Raw genomic sequence first — 15354 nt, forward strand, 5'->3', positions numbered from 1 at the left:
AGGAAAGGCAATATTTCAGTGAGATTGGTTGGCTCATAATGTGACAAACTTCTGGTGGTTTGTTGAGAAATCCATGGAATCTTATTGGGTTGTATCTGTTATTTACATGGAATGTGGTTTGCCTGACCACAGTTCACCTGTTAATTCATATGTACCTCACACTTAAGCTGAATGTTAGAATATAAACTAGATATTGTAAATTGTTTTATCTTTCTGAATTTGTATGTGTCTGTAAAGATATTGTTGGGCAAAGGTATAGTGTGAATTTGAATAGTGTGAATTTGTATTGAGATCTTTCCAGCCTTTTTATCTGGTGTAATATAGTTCATTATTCTTGTTTAATAAATGTTTTATTCTTTGTGCTAAAAGTTCATCAGCAGACTCCTGTGAATTTGTTCAGTAACTTTCCTTCAAAGTTTCAAACAAAAAAGTTAGGATCTATCAAGCCAGGTTTCACTCTGGAGTTTGACTTGTCCAGTATCAACATCAGCTGGGGTTGTAACACTTTGATGGCTGACTGTTCACAGGACTGCACAGCACCAGTAGCATTGGGGGTCGGGGAGGAGAGTGACTGTTGGATGTGGTTGTTACGTTGGTCCAGCAGTGATAACTAACAGAGCCTTACAACTACAAGGGAATCCCAAGCATCCAGGCAGCAATGTGAGTAGCTGATGCTGCATTAGGGTCGCAATGTTCCTCCTCCTCCTTGAGTTCTTCAGACAATATATGCTCAGCACATTGCTCCTCCTGCAGCCCCAATCTGTCCTGCTGAGCAATGTTGTTCAGAGATAGTGCAGCAACATCATTCTGGAGACATTGATTGGTGAGCACTGAAGGGCATCTCCAGATCTGTCCAGGTACCTGAAGAGCAAATTCAGCATGAGGGTTGCTTGCTCAATGTACTGATTGTCATATGGCTCTTATTATACTGTGTTTGACTTTATTGATTGGGTTACTGATGGGTATCATCAACCATGTTTTATCTCTTAACAGCCACCCACTTTGTCTGCTTGCAGAGGTCAGGGAGCTTGGATGGCTGCAGGATGAAAACTTTATAGCAACTCCCTGTGAATCTGGAACACATCGGTATGAACTTTGTCTTGTGGCTGCACTCCAGCTGCACAATGATGGAATAGAACCCATTGTAGTGTACAAACACTCCTGGTAGATCTGATGCTCCTTGAATTCTGCCCATGAAAAGTCAGACAGAGAGGAAAACACAAGCGCACGTTCATTTTGACTGGCAGGAGGAAGTGGCAATTGCTAGCGTTGACAAACAAACCATCAGCAACCTGCCTTATGACTTTGTGTGCAACTGACTGAGAAGTCCTGGATATGTGTCAGACAAAACCCTGGAAGATTCCGGAGGCAAGAGAAGTTGTGTGCAGTGGTCACTTTGACAGCCACTGGTAATGTGTGGCCTCCAGGTCTCAAGCCTGTCATTGGCTGACTTGACAAATGCAGCCTGCAAATGCTCTGCTGTTCCAAGAGTTCAAGGAAGCTGAGGCCCTGACTGTACTCTGTTCCATGGTAGTGCCTCATGTGCACTCCACCCCTCTACTACTCTTTTTTCACTTTAACAGCTGCAGGTCTCATACACAGATTGTTGCTGCTGTTGATGGTTATCTTGCTTTTCACCTGTGGTCCTTACAGTGGTATTGCTATCTGTTTTCTCCTGTCTGGTCCATGGGAAAGGCTCTTTGCAGGACAAAGTTGTATGGGTGCATGCCTTTTAGTGGAAAGGAACAACCACTTAAGCTGCTACTATGCACTGTTGTATGGAAGGTTAGATGATTTAGAAAATGTTAGCTGTTGATAGGATGGACTCTATGCGATTGAAGTTTAAGGTGGCAGGTACTTTGATCAATAATGGCAGAGTTAGCCCTGTAATGGAAGTGGTTACCATATGTTATTCATGTGATAGCTCCCTTTTGTCAACTGCACCGTCACTAACACCCTTAGTACCCCAGCACCCAGTAAAGGCATTGCTCTCTCTCCACCCTGGCCATTCCCCCTCGTATAGCCCTCACCTCCACTCCCTTAAGTTCAAGGAACGCAAACAAACAGATATGGCAGGCAACTAGTCCTGTCATTCAGTGCCAAATCTAGTTGGACCTCAAAAAGCACCATCAGTTCTTGCTCATGTCTACGAAAACCACTCACTATTCCAAGATCATCCTGAAATGCAAAGACAACCCCTGGCTTCCTTTCTCTGCAGCAAATCATCTTCATAAACCCCCACCCCACCCTTCCACTCTCACCTCCAACAGTAAGTGTGAAGAACTCATGGATTTCTCTCCTATCTCCCCTCATGTCCTCTCCAAGCTCATCTTGTCCATGAAACTCACTCTCTACAGCCTCAACCCAATTGCATTAACTGCTGAACTCACAACTTTCCTTTCTGGTCCTGGGGTTAACTAAAATTGAAAATGGTTCTCTCTCTTCAGGTCCCACTCTCCTCTCAATCTGCCATTAACACGCCTCTTCTACAATAAACAATGCTTGACCTCACTGTCCTTACAAACTTCCTGCCCTTCTCCAACCTCCCTTTTCTCTCCGAAGTCCTCAAACCTGTTCCCACCTTCCAAAGCTGTGCCCATCTTTCCTGGAACTCCATTTTTGAATACTTCTTGCCAGAGTACCAAACAGCTGTTACCAAAGTCACAAATGACATCCTGTATGACTGACAAAGGTAAACGATACCCCACTGGATCACCTCAGCCAGTTTTCAGCCCTTGACATGATTCACCAAACCATTCTCCTCCAACACCTCTCCACCATCGTCCAGCTAGGTGGGACTGCACTCTCCTGGTTCCATTCTTATCTATTTAATTGTAGTCAGAGTATCACTTGCAATGGCTTCGATTCCTACTCCTATACCTCAGCCTCTGGTGTTCCCCAAGGATCTATCCTTGGCCACCTCCTATCTCTCATCTTCATTCCCCACTCTGATGACATCATCCAAAAGCACAGCATCAGTTTTCACATGTATGCTGATGACACCCAGCTCTACTTCAGCATCACCTCTCTCGACTCCTCCACTGTTGCTAAATTATTAGACTGCTTACCCAGCATCCAATACTAAATTGGCAGAAATTTCCTCCAATTAAATATTGAAAGAAACAAAGCCATTGTCATTGTTGTCAGAAGCCCTGTTTCCTGGATCCATCCATCTCCCTGGCAATTCTATGAGGCAGAACCAGACTATTCACAACATTGGTATCACATTTGACCCTGGGATGGGCTCCTGACCTCATATCCATGCCATCACTAAGACGGCTATTTCCACCCACATAACTTCACCTGACTCCACCCCTGCCTCAGTTCATCTGCTGCTGAAATCCTCATCCGTGCATTTGTTACCTCAAGTCTTGACTGCTCCAATGCACTCCTGGCTGCTCTCCCACATTCTACATTCTGTAAACTTGAGATCATCCAAAACTCTGCTGCCCATGTTTTTACTTGTACAAATCCCATTCATCCAATATCCCTATGCTCGCTGACCTACGGTGGCATCTGCTCTAGCAACAGCTCAACTTTAATATTCTCATCCTGTTTTAAAATTCTTCTGTAATCTTCTCCGCCCCAAGCCTTCTGAGGTATGTGCGCTCATCTAATCCTGGCCTCTGAAGCACCTCCAATTTTAATTGCTTCACCATAAGTGGCTATGTCTTCAGCTGCTGAGACCCTAATAAGGTCTGGAATTCCCCGGCTATACTTCTCCCTCTTTCCTTCTTGAAGACACTCCCTAAAAGCTATCTCTATGACTATCTACCACCTGTCTTAATATTTCCTTGTGTGGATCAGTGTGAAATTTGCTTTATAATGCTCTGGTGAAGTGACTTGGGACGTTTTCTAATATTAAAGGTACTATATAAATATAAGCTGTTGTTATAGGTTCTTGAATAACAAGGGGGTGAAAGGTTATCAGGGGTAGGCAGGATTGTGGGGTTGAAGTTACATTCAGATCAGCCAGGATTTTATTGAATGGCAGACAGGCTTGAGGAGCTGAGTGGCCTACTGCTGTTCCTAATTTGTACGTTTGTATGGTTGTTGAGAAATTGTAATCTTCAAATGCTGGTGCCTCCTTGCATAGCTCATAGAAATGGCTGATATACACAGATGGGTATTAACAGAATGGAATATCTTACATAAGCACAGAAGATCACAAGAAGCATTTCTGGAATTATTGCTTGCATTGTTCTCCTCCAATAACCTTCAAACCATAGGAATGTCCAGGAGGAATGCATCTATATGTAGCACTGAATGGAATATCTAATGGAAAATGCAATAGAATGATGCAATTCAAAGATTTACAAGCTTCAGCACCAAAATGAAGCAACAGATGAACAAGTGCCATACTCTATATTTGAGAGATATGTTTTGATAAAGGCAAATAATTAACACTGGAAGCTTGAGATTGGTCCCAAGAGACTGGAGTGCTTCACTGGTGTTCAGGATGCTTTCTGGGTTTCTTCCTGAATTACATTACAGGCTAACATCAGCAAAGCAGCCTAGGCACTCAGTTTTGGGTCACTGATTCCAAAGTGAAATTGTGTTCTGAGAACCACTCATGTCAGTTTCAACCCTGTTTTTTTGAGTGCTGCAGTATTACTAAGAGATATCACTTCTGGAACGTCAATAAGTTTTTGATGCTGAAGAGTGTATTTTCCCAACACAATTTTCCAACCCACTTAACTTTTCATTTTTTTTTTCATCTGCCTTTACAGAGGTTGAGAAGACATCAAAGCCTCCATACAATCCTGATGTTATTGTCATGTTCAGTGCTGGTGTGTCATATTCTGAACCTCAAACTATTTTCTGGGCTGCATCTTTTGGGTTGGCAAGCAGGGGGGGTGGGCCTGCTTGCCGATGCGTAAAATGACACGGGGTGACATTGGGCGGGCATCCCGATGTCACCCTGCGTCATTTACATTTTCAGGTCAGTGGGCGCGGAGCCAAATTGGCTGCGCGCCGGCTGACTTGTCAACGGCCACTTAAGGCCATTAATAAAGCAATTGAAGTCATTAATGGACCTGCCCATTCAACCTTAAGGTTGATGGGCAGGCCGGGTGCCCAGGCAGGCTTTCAAAAAAACATGAAACCTCATCCACGGGCGGGATGAGGTTTCATGAGGGTATTAGAATTTTTATTAAATGTCTAAATAAAATAAATTGGCATATGAGGGGATATGTCAGTAATTTTTTTTCCAATCTTTGTTCAATGTTTCAAACCTGAGCCAATCTCCCTGAGGCAACACTTTGCGTCAGGGAGATCTGTGTGCTCTTTCCCACACTCCCAGCCCAGGAAACCACCCCCCCACCCCCCCGCACAGGGAGTGCATAGCGCTTCCTGGCACATGTCACACTGGGCAGGCCTTAATTGGCCGGCCCACATAAAAATACACTGCACCCCCAACCGGGGTTGCCGATTGGGAGCCCGCCCACTCATGCCCACTCCCGCACAACCCTCCCTGACGGAAGGAAGATCCTGTCCCCTAGATTTTAAAACTGGGTACAAAAGACTGTAAAAGATAGCTACCTGAGGGCCATCTAACCATTTCTGTGGATTGCAACTATTCCCCTGTCTCAAGAGGGAACACAAGGAACATTCCAGGCTGATGTGAATCAACCTGAAACTAATCCAAAATGGTATTATCAAATTGAATGTGTCATTTAAAGATAAAGATGCTGATTATCCCAAACTTCCAAGGAGCTAAACAACAACATGGAATGTTGGAATCAACATAGACACCACCCCTTATTTGGAAAAGCACTTTGAATTTGTAAAGGTCACATGAGAAGACAACCATTTTGTTGTCTACTTTTAAAATCAGTAAGGAGCTATTTGCAGACAGTTTCACCTGAAATCATTGAATTAGCTGCAAGCTATCAAGCAGTTAAAGTAATTAATAGCAATACCTTGTAAGAAGGAGAAACCAACAGAGAAAAGGACTCCCCCAGGCTGTTTCAACTTTGAGTTCACCTGAGAACCAAATTCATATAAATTCAACTACAAAAAACATCACAGCCTGCTGAGAATCCTTTGCTTTACAAGGCCTTCACTTCAACTTTAATGCATCACCTTCATCCAATAAACTATGGACCTGCTATGAAAGAGACTGAGTTAATCATAAGTGGGAATAGTATATTATCTTGATATGTATCTAGTCTTTGTGTGTGTGAGTCTATTTGTGTGAATGGTTCTGTAAGATATTGTGTTTAATTTGGGGTAAGTGTGTGAGAATAAATAAACATCTATATTTTAAAACTCACAAAACCTTGCTGCTGAATTATTTAATTGGGACACAGACTGAAAGGGTAAGGATAGACGTATCTCTTGCATCTCAAACATACTGATCATGGGCAGCAAAGGGAACATATACATTTTGCCCGTGACACTACCAATTAACACTCAGCAGCTATCTCATATGAAAGTGAATTATTTCACAAGAGCTTGACCTCTTCCAGGAATAATCATAAACTTCAGGCATAGCACCCAAGGTAAATATCTTAACCAAAAACCCTTTTTTTATAAAATGTCAGGTTTCTAACTGAACAGATATCTGGAAGTATGTAGCACAACAAAAATCTCAGTGTCACATCCATAGCTTGTTCAAGTTATTAAGCCAGATGTCACATAATGCCCAATCATTCCTCACAATGCATCTTCCATGCCTTTACATAGATATTACAATACAGAAAGAGACCATGTGGCTCAATTGGCACATGCCAGTGTTTATGAGCCACATGAGCCACTTCCCACCTTACTTCATCAAAACTGATCATCACAACCTTCTATTCCTTCCTTCCTCATGGATGTATCTAGCTCCACAACATACACTCAGATGAAGAAAAGCTCCTTACGCTATTTGTTCTCATCCTTCCAGGATTCTAACTTTGCTACCTTGATTGTACATGATCCAGCTGTTGCTTAAAAAAACCCATTATTGCAATCTCAGCCATTATGCCTAGCAGCCCATTGCAGCTCTTGATTAAGGCTTTCCATATTGTCTAGCCTTCCAATGTTTAACTAAGATATGAGTGACATGTTAAAAGAAGCAGCTGACAGATTAAGCGCCAGGATGGAAATATAAAAACAAATGGAATTGGAGTACCTACTGTCACTATTCTGATGATCTACGATATCTATGTGTTCCTAAATTGAAGAAGAAAAAGTAGCATTATTTACATTTTAAAAATGGCTAGCAGGCACATGTTCAATTTGAAAAGATAAGACATTTGTAATTGAATTACACAAGGTCCAATATCAGTGGCCACATTTGACGAGCCAGCTGTGAGTTTGCTAAAAGTGCATAACAAAGAAATGGCTTCTTATTTGCTGAGGCAGTAATTTAAGGACTGTGTATATGAAAATATAAGCCTGACAACTGAGTTTGCTGAGCAGCAATAACAGTTCAAATTTGCTGTCACTAAAAAAAAACAAATTTCCAATTGTAGCCTTTGGGCCTTTTCAATGCATGGACTGCTGCTCCACATTGTTAGTTCCTTCAAAGATTTTATGCGGCACTGACATTTACAAGAGTTGATTAAAATTCAACCACTCCCTTTTGGTTTGACAATTATGAAAATTTATTCTCATCAGAAAAAAAGCTGTGAGTTAGCTCAAGGTTGTTTTCATAAATGCTTGGCAAATTGTATTACTGTATGCAGTTTGAATCAAGAATCTTCAGTGCTGCCAATTGACAATGTTTTGTAGGTAACAATGGGTATGGACAGATCATCTCGCATGTAATTTGACTTTCCTCCTTTCCCCTTTTCATCTTCTTTTCATCTTTTCATCTTCACCCACTACATAATACAAAAGCAATAGAATGCCTATTGAAACATTTTATTTTTGCATTTTGTAATTGAAGCAACTTCAACTCGTCCAGTTAAATCTCTTTTGCTAAAAGTCTCCAAAATAAAACCGGCAAAACTAACACTGAAAAACAATAGTCCAGCGTTAATGTACAGAAAGATTGAAATTCTAATCACTGTTATTACAAAAACATTTTAAAGACAGAATTCCTGTCAACACAGAATGGGTCTGGCGCTAAAACCTTGTTTATAATGGGTGAAATTAAGGCAAAGTGTTGTCTTGGCAAAAAAAGCAGTTGAAATTGTACTTTTGCTCATTGCATGACATTCAAAGTCATTATCACAATGGAAAACTCCTGTTTTCTGAAAGTACTCTCATTGCCCATTATAAGAGCCCCTCAGGAAGCTTGTGATAATTTCGGGATAAGGATCAAGCAACTTGGCTCTTTGCCCAATTTTACATTCATTTCAACTCACATGCTGATAATAATAACCATTGAAAAACTCCCTGCTGTAACCTCACAGGAAGATTAGCGGTTACCTTAAGGTTGATCACAGCCTTGATTCACCCATGCTTCCATTGAACACAACTCCCCACTATGATGGCTAGGTCACAGAACTACCCATATTATTTTTACTCCCCATCTCTTGATGAAGTAAATGCAATATTAAGGCTCACATGTTGCATATTATACATAAGTATGGAGCATCATTCCTTCAGGTATTAATTGTTTATTGGGTTCTTAAAATCTCAAATTAAGCATTTTAACATTCTTTTAACGTTTTCTTTCTGTCTTATTTTTATCAGCTTGTACTGTCAGCAACTCATTGCACAAAACATCTTAAAAATTTGGACATGCAAGGGCACATTTAACTCACTAACTTACTAACTGTTAGAAGCCCTGCCACAGCAAAATCAGGGCCATTTAAAATTATGTAGTTTTCCTTTGAAATATCAGAAGTGTTGGAGTGAACCTTCCATATTGGACTGTAAGTCAGCCATCAGGTTGGTTGGAAATGAATAGTATCAAAAATGAATGCCCACTTGATCCTTTTATTTTACAAGGAATTTCCAAATCTGAATTGATTTGAGAATCATATCAAGGTCTGAATGGTATTGAGTTGTTATCTCAATGGTATGATATTTTTGTTTTCTGCTGTTAAATCAGGAAGGCAGCCACATAATACATAGCCTGGAAGAGAAAAACATGTTTTGCGGCATAGTGAAATGTAAATATGATTAACTAATAAACTGGAATAAATAATCTATTGTTGTACTGCATTTGCCGTATGAGCAAATATGAAATAAATGTTTCAAACAGACAAACGTGAGAAAAAATTACAAACTATCAAAATGCCTAAAAAAACTATTAATTTTCTCTAATCTACTCACTATTGATAATTTTGAATTTTTTTGCAAGCAGACTAACTGTGTCCTTTATTTGAATAGTAGAGTGGAAATGGACTTAAAGAAAAGTGAATTCTTCAGTAGATAATGGATAATGGAGATCTTTAATGTTTGGTCGGAAGTAATGGTTTAAGTTAATTATATCAAAGCTTTCAGAAGCTGCAGGCCTTTTGTTACTATTTCTGAATCCTGTCAAATCTGAATGAATATAAACGTTTCCTATTATCAATATATTCTTTGTAACTTTTGAACTGCTAATTGTAAAAACAATCTGCACATACCCATAATTTCAAATAAAACAATATTTGTATTCCAAGAAGATTGTTTGTTTGCTATGACCATGCAAACCCGAAAGTAGCCTACCCAAAGGGTTAATACAATTTATTAATGCACCCTTTCTCTTGATCTTTCAGGCTGCAGCCACATAGCTGCTCTGTAAACTCCTATGATTGTTTTTAAGGAACAGTGACACTTTCCTTCCTATAAAGCAGGACTAATCAACCTTCCAAAGACCAAGGGTTTGATTTGTAGCTCCAGCCAGCAGGGGCCAGAAGCGGCTGGGCGCCCGTGTGCTAGTTCACTGGTTCCAACCTTCCCCTTGTCTCGGCCATCTTTGTGGATGCAGTTTTAGGAAGTCTGGGAGGGAGCAGGGCCACTTGCCAGCATGTGACAGGTAGTTAATCCAGGTTATCAAGAGCTATTTAAGCCAATTAAGGGAGACTGACTCAGATTTTCCATTTGCCGCCGAGGCTCCTGCAGGTCGTGAGGACCGATTTAGCTGCCTGGAGGTGGCCTTCCGGCAGCATACAAACTCCAGTGCTCCAGCAAGCTTAGATTCCTTTTCAGGCCACCCCATAGAGGAGCTCCTCCACTGCCTCAACCCCCACCCCCACCCCTCATAATGGTGGCCTGGTTACAAAAGCCAATTTTTAGATTAAATTCAAAACGGTTGGAGAGAGGGTTCCACTCCAAATTTTTTTGTCAGAGTTTTATCTCTTAGCCTTCAGTTTTCCCTAAATATCCACAAGGCAGTGGTGTTATTCACCCATATCTGGGAGCTTGGTCCTTGAGTGCCAGGGTGTGTCCACAAGCCAGAGGGCCTGTTCACTGCATTTCTGGAGGCCAAACCTCCTCCAAGTTCCTCTGAAGCTTTAGCCTGGGGTAGATGGACCAGTTTCAGTGTGTCACCATGAGGGTTAACAGCTAAGACTTGCCAATGGACAGGCTGTGTATTGATAGGCAGAGATTTAAATACTTGACTTTCTTCTTCGCATTGCTGCTTGGCAGTGGTACAGGCTCAAAATGAGAAGCAAGCTAGCATACAAAAGTGGAAAGCATGCTAATACACTTCACCCACACACTAGACACATAATGGTGAAATGATATTTAAATATGTCATCTTTCTGGTAACTCATGCAATCAAGTCAGTGCTTTCCTTTGGACTCAAATGGGGATGTCGAAAGGGAGACCCTGATATTTGGGCAGCTCAGGGTCTCCATAAATTTTACTCAGGCTTGCACACTACAGATGAAACTCCAGTACTTCAGAGCATCAACACAACATGGGAGACAGCAAGCACCTTCTCAGCCCGGAGAAAGAGTTCTAAAATCAATTCTGTTGAAGGGTCATGAGGACTCGAAACGTCAACACTTTTCTTCTCCACCGATGCTGCTAGACCTGCTGAGTTTTTCCAGGTAATTCTGTTTTTGTTTTGGATTTCCAGCATCCGCAGTTTTTTTGTTTTTACCTTCTCAGCCCACTGTATTCCACTGAAGAAAATGTGGCAGAGACTGTTACCTGAGACTGCTGCTCCTGAGCAACACCAGCCAATGTTTAACATGGAGTTGACCCACTGTGGTGCAAGCCATTGTCTTATGAGATGGAAGATTGCAACCACTTAGAGGGAGGGTGCCTTCATTTTGAAGCGCATTCTTCTCCACTTAAGTGCCATGACAGCCTGCTGCCCCGATCAAGCTGGAAGTCCGCTAACTGACACTCTCGCTTCGAGACCCCACCCACTGTCTTTAATTGGATGTCGAGCCTGCTCTTTGGCCATTCATTGGCTGCTCCGGGGAAAATCACAATGAATGATTGTTTCCCACATTGTGCAGTTGTCTGATCCATAATTGAGTCTGGTCGCAGGATTCAGAAGCCAGCAGGAGAAATCCTACCCCAAGATTTGGAAAAAAATGTTGCACAGCAACGCAGGGCCACATATCCCAGTATGTTCTTAAAACTGCAAGTTCCCCTCCACACCATCCTGACTTGGAAATATATCACTGTTCCTTCACTGTTACTGGGTCAAAATCCTGGAGTTCCCTCCCTAACAGCACAAGGACTGCAGCAGTTCAAGAAGGCAGCTCACCACCACCTTCTCAAGGGCAATTAGCGATAGGCAATAAATGCTGGCCCAGCCAGTGACATCCACATCCAGTGAAACAATCAAAGATCTATATATATAGCATGCAAAATATTTTGAAACTTAGTCCATAAGAATAACATTTGGCATATTGTGCAGTAAATCTCGCTTGCTGCATATTTTTAAAAATACTCGTTTTTTTTTATGAAACTGAAAATTGGCCAGTTACTGTATTAAGCAGCTCATCCATGACAATAGCATTACATCCAGACAACACAATGAAAATCTACCCTTTTGTTGTGCTATTCATTTAAATCTGGATTGCTCATTGCCGTTCTCTCTCTCTATTTCATCTTTCTTACTCAGTTTCATATTCCCTTTTTTAAAGTTCCTCCTTCACAATCCTTCTTTTCTCTCCTTGGCACATGCTGTCAAAAATAAACAGCAATTCTCTGAGACTCAAATTGCTTGCTATTGAAAATCCTCCTGAATGCTTCTGCAAAACTGTTCAAGTATTATTATTATCTAGCTCCAGCCTTCTACCTTGGAATCATGGAATGTTATGACATGGAAACAGGCCACTAGACCCCTCAAATCTATGTATCTTTCTATTTATTTGAGCCAGCAAAATGATTTTGATTGGTTTAAAAAATGTCAAAACCAATTCTCCAAACATGTGAAATGTCTTTGCACATTTTATGTACATGTCCACAATGTTATTTACAATTGCCAAAATGAATCCTAGTTTCAAATAGAAATAACAAGCTAGATCATGAGATGCAACAAAAATCTAGGCAAATGCATATCCCCAAATTGGAAAGTGTTTGTAATTTAGGTTCATTTCGAGACACAAATTACTAGAATAAACCAAAATGATTTACATTTCATTTTCAATATGCTAAAACAATGTGAATGAAAGAAGAGATTTCCAATGAAAGAAGAGATTTCCAAAACTTCAATTTACAGTCTTTGTTATAGTATATTTATAATGTTTCTACCATTGCAAGCGAAACTAGAGATTTCCTTAACTTACACAAAATATTAGTGAATCGGGCAGACAAGTGGCAGATGAAGTTCAACAGAGAAGTGTGAGGTGATTTGTTTTGGCAGGAAAGATATGGAGAGAAAGTATTAAATAAAGGGAGAGCATCTAAAGGAGGTGGAGGAACAGAGGGACCTTGGTGTATACGTGCATAGGTCATTGAAGTTGGCATGGCATGCTGAGAGAGCAGTTATTAAAGCATATAGTACCTTAGGCTTTAATTATAGGGGCATTGAGTACAAGAGTAAGGAGGTCGTTTTGAATTTGTACAAGACACTAGCTAGGCCTCATCTGGAATACTGCATCTAGTTCTGGGTACCATACTTGAGGGAGGATCTGATGGCATTGGAAAGAGAACAGAGGAGATTCACTAGAATGATTCCCAGGATGAGCAATGAGGATAGATTTGAGAAATTGGGACTGTTTTCCTTGGAGAAAAGAAGGCTGAGAGGAGACTTGATCGAGGTATTCAAGATCCAGAGGGGTATAGACAGGGTAAATAATAAGAAACTGTTCCCACTCAAGGGAACATCAAGATTCAAAATAATTTGCAAAAAGAGTAAATGCCATGTGAGGAAATATTTTTTTTCACCAAGGGGGTGGTTGGGGTCTGGAACAAACTTCCTGAAAGGGTGGTGGAGGCAGGTTCGATCGAGGTATTCAAAATGAGATTGGATTGCTCCCTAAAAAGAGAGAATGTGCAAAGTTACGAGGATAAGGCAGGGGAGTGGGACTAGGTGGAATGCTCTTTCAGAGAGCCAGTGCAGACTCAATGAATTGAATGGCCTCCTCCTGCACTGTAATGATACTGTAATTAGTAGCTGTCATTACACAAAGATTGATTTAGCAGCCCTGATGAGAAATTAAGTAAATATAGTCAGAGCTGAATGTTTTTATATTGATGAAATATTTTGTAAACAAGACAGATCAGAACTGACAGCTGACCATGTGTCAGATAAGAAGAATGGGGAAAATATTGTACATTGGTCTCAAAAATTTTACATCATCGGCATTGCACCCACCTAATAAATACATTATCAGCTCAAGTTGATCCTCATTAAATATTCAGAGTGAGCTCCTGGTGAATGATTAGCCATTCAAAGGAAGCTCACTGATTTGGAGACAGGATATCCAGCATGGTAGCAACTGCTTCACAAGATCACAAGATAATCGCACATGAAGAAGATAATTTCTTTCAGCCCAACTTCATACATCAATAGACCCTAAGCTGTGTTGATTCTCTTTGCTTTTTCATGCATCCATTACTTTGAACAACAGTCCATTCCACGTATTAGCCACTCTTACAGTGAAAAAGTATTTCTTGATATTAAATTTGATTTTTAGTAGTTTAAACCCTGTGACTGACTGTCACAATTTTTATGTAGAAATGATTATCATATGTCTTTATAAAATCACCATAAGGTGCCTCCTTTTAAGTTTTAAAAGCCTTTCTCTATTCTGATCCTAAAACACAGATTTGTAACACCAGAGACTAAACCTGTGACTCATGTCTGCATTGCTTCTAACCACCAAATGTCACAACTGTGTTGCAATGAAGAGAGAACTATTCAGATGCACCTTGAGCACTGATGACAGTTGTAGTCTGACTGCATTATATCAGTTTGCTTCTTGTTTTCTATCTTTTCTCCATTTGCGTTTAGTTTCTGAATACAACTTATGGATATAAATTCAATGCCTTGGTGGCACCAAAACAAATATCTGGAGAACACTGTTCAGTACAGTAAATCCCTGTTTAATGTCAACTCGGTTAACGTTGTTTCACTTTAATGTTGTGAATAAAGTAATGTCAATATATCCATTTCATATTTCCAGTTTCACTTTAACATTGATTGCCACAGACTTCCTCTTCTTTGGCCTGTCTGTTCACATGACTTTTCCTGCAGTGCTTCCGGCATTACCATCAGTCAGCTTACTCCTGATCTTACCCGTGCCTCTCCCAAACTTTTCTCTCCTGGTTTTGCCGCTCCCAGCCTTGTCAACTCCCAGTCTTGCCTCTCTTAGCATGGTCGGCTCTTGCCCTTGTCTCTCGGTCTCTGTCCCTACCTTTGTCCTCAGGATCTGTTCTTCAAAACCTCCCAACTTCTAATTCCTAACTTCTGCCTCCCCTGTTGGCTCTACTCTTGGCCTCACACCTGGCTTCACTTCTGAACTCAAATTGAAATCCTGGGCTCCATCTAGTGACAGAGTTTGGTCAGTGCAAGCAGTTCTGGGACTTCAGCTGCTATCTGCACCAACTTCTGCCAGTAGATGAAGCACGTTCAATCCGAAAGATCTGCACTGTGGTCAGCACTGTAATTTTTTTAAAGAATGTAATTGTATTGTATATTGTGTTTATTTTATATTTAGTGATGCATTTTTATTTTGTGAGTTATTTCAGCTAGGAATGCACATGGATATGTATAATACAGTATTTCAACTTGTATATTGGTTTTATTGGGCGAGAAATAGCCAAAGGTACCTAAATCCAGCTCTAAAATTGATTCCCATGGGAACCTATGATTCACATAAAATCACTTTGTATAAAGTGGTGATTTTCAGGAACACAACCACAGCTTTAAGTCAGGATTTAATGTACTTTAACCCAATCTGATATAACTCCCCAAACTATCCATCAGTGAATTTCTCAATCAGTAATAAAATTTACCCCCAATTCTCATAGTTTTGAGCTTAATCATTTTTTTAAACGTGAAACTTGTCAGATGCC

The sequence above is a fragment of the Carcharodon carcharias genome, chromosome 6, assembly GCF_017639515.1.
Source record: "Carcharodon carcharias isolate sCarCar2 chromosome 6, sCarCar2.pri, whole genome shotgun sequence".
NCBI classification, from domain to species: Eukaryota; Metazoa; Chordata; class Chondrichthyes; order Lamniformes; family Lamnidae; genus Carcharodon; species Carcharodon carcharias.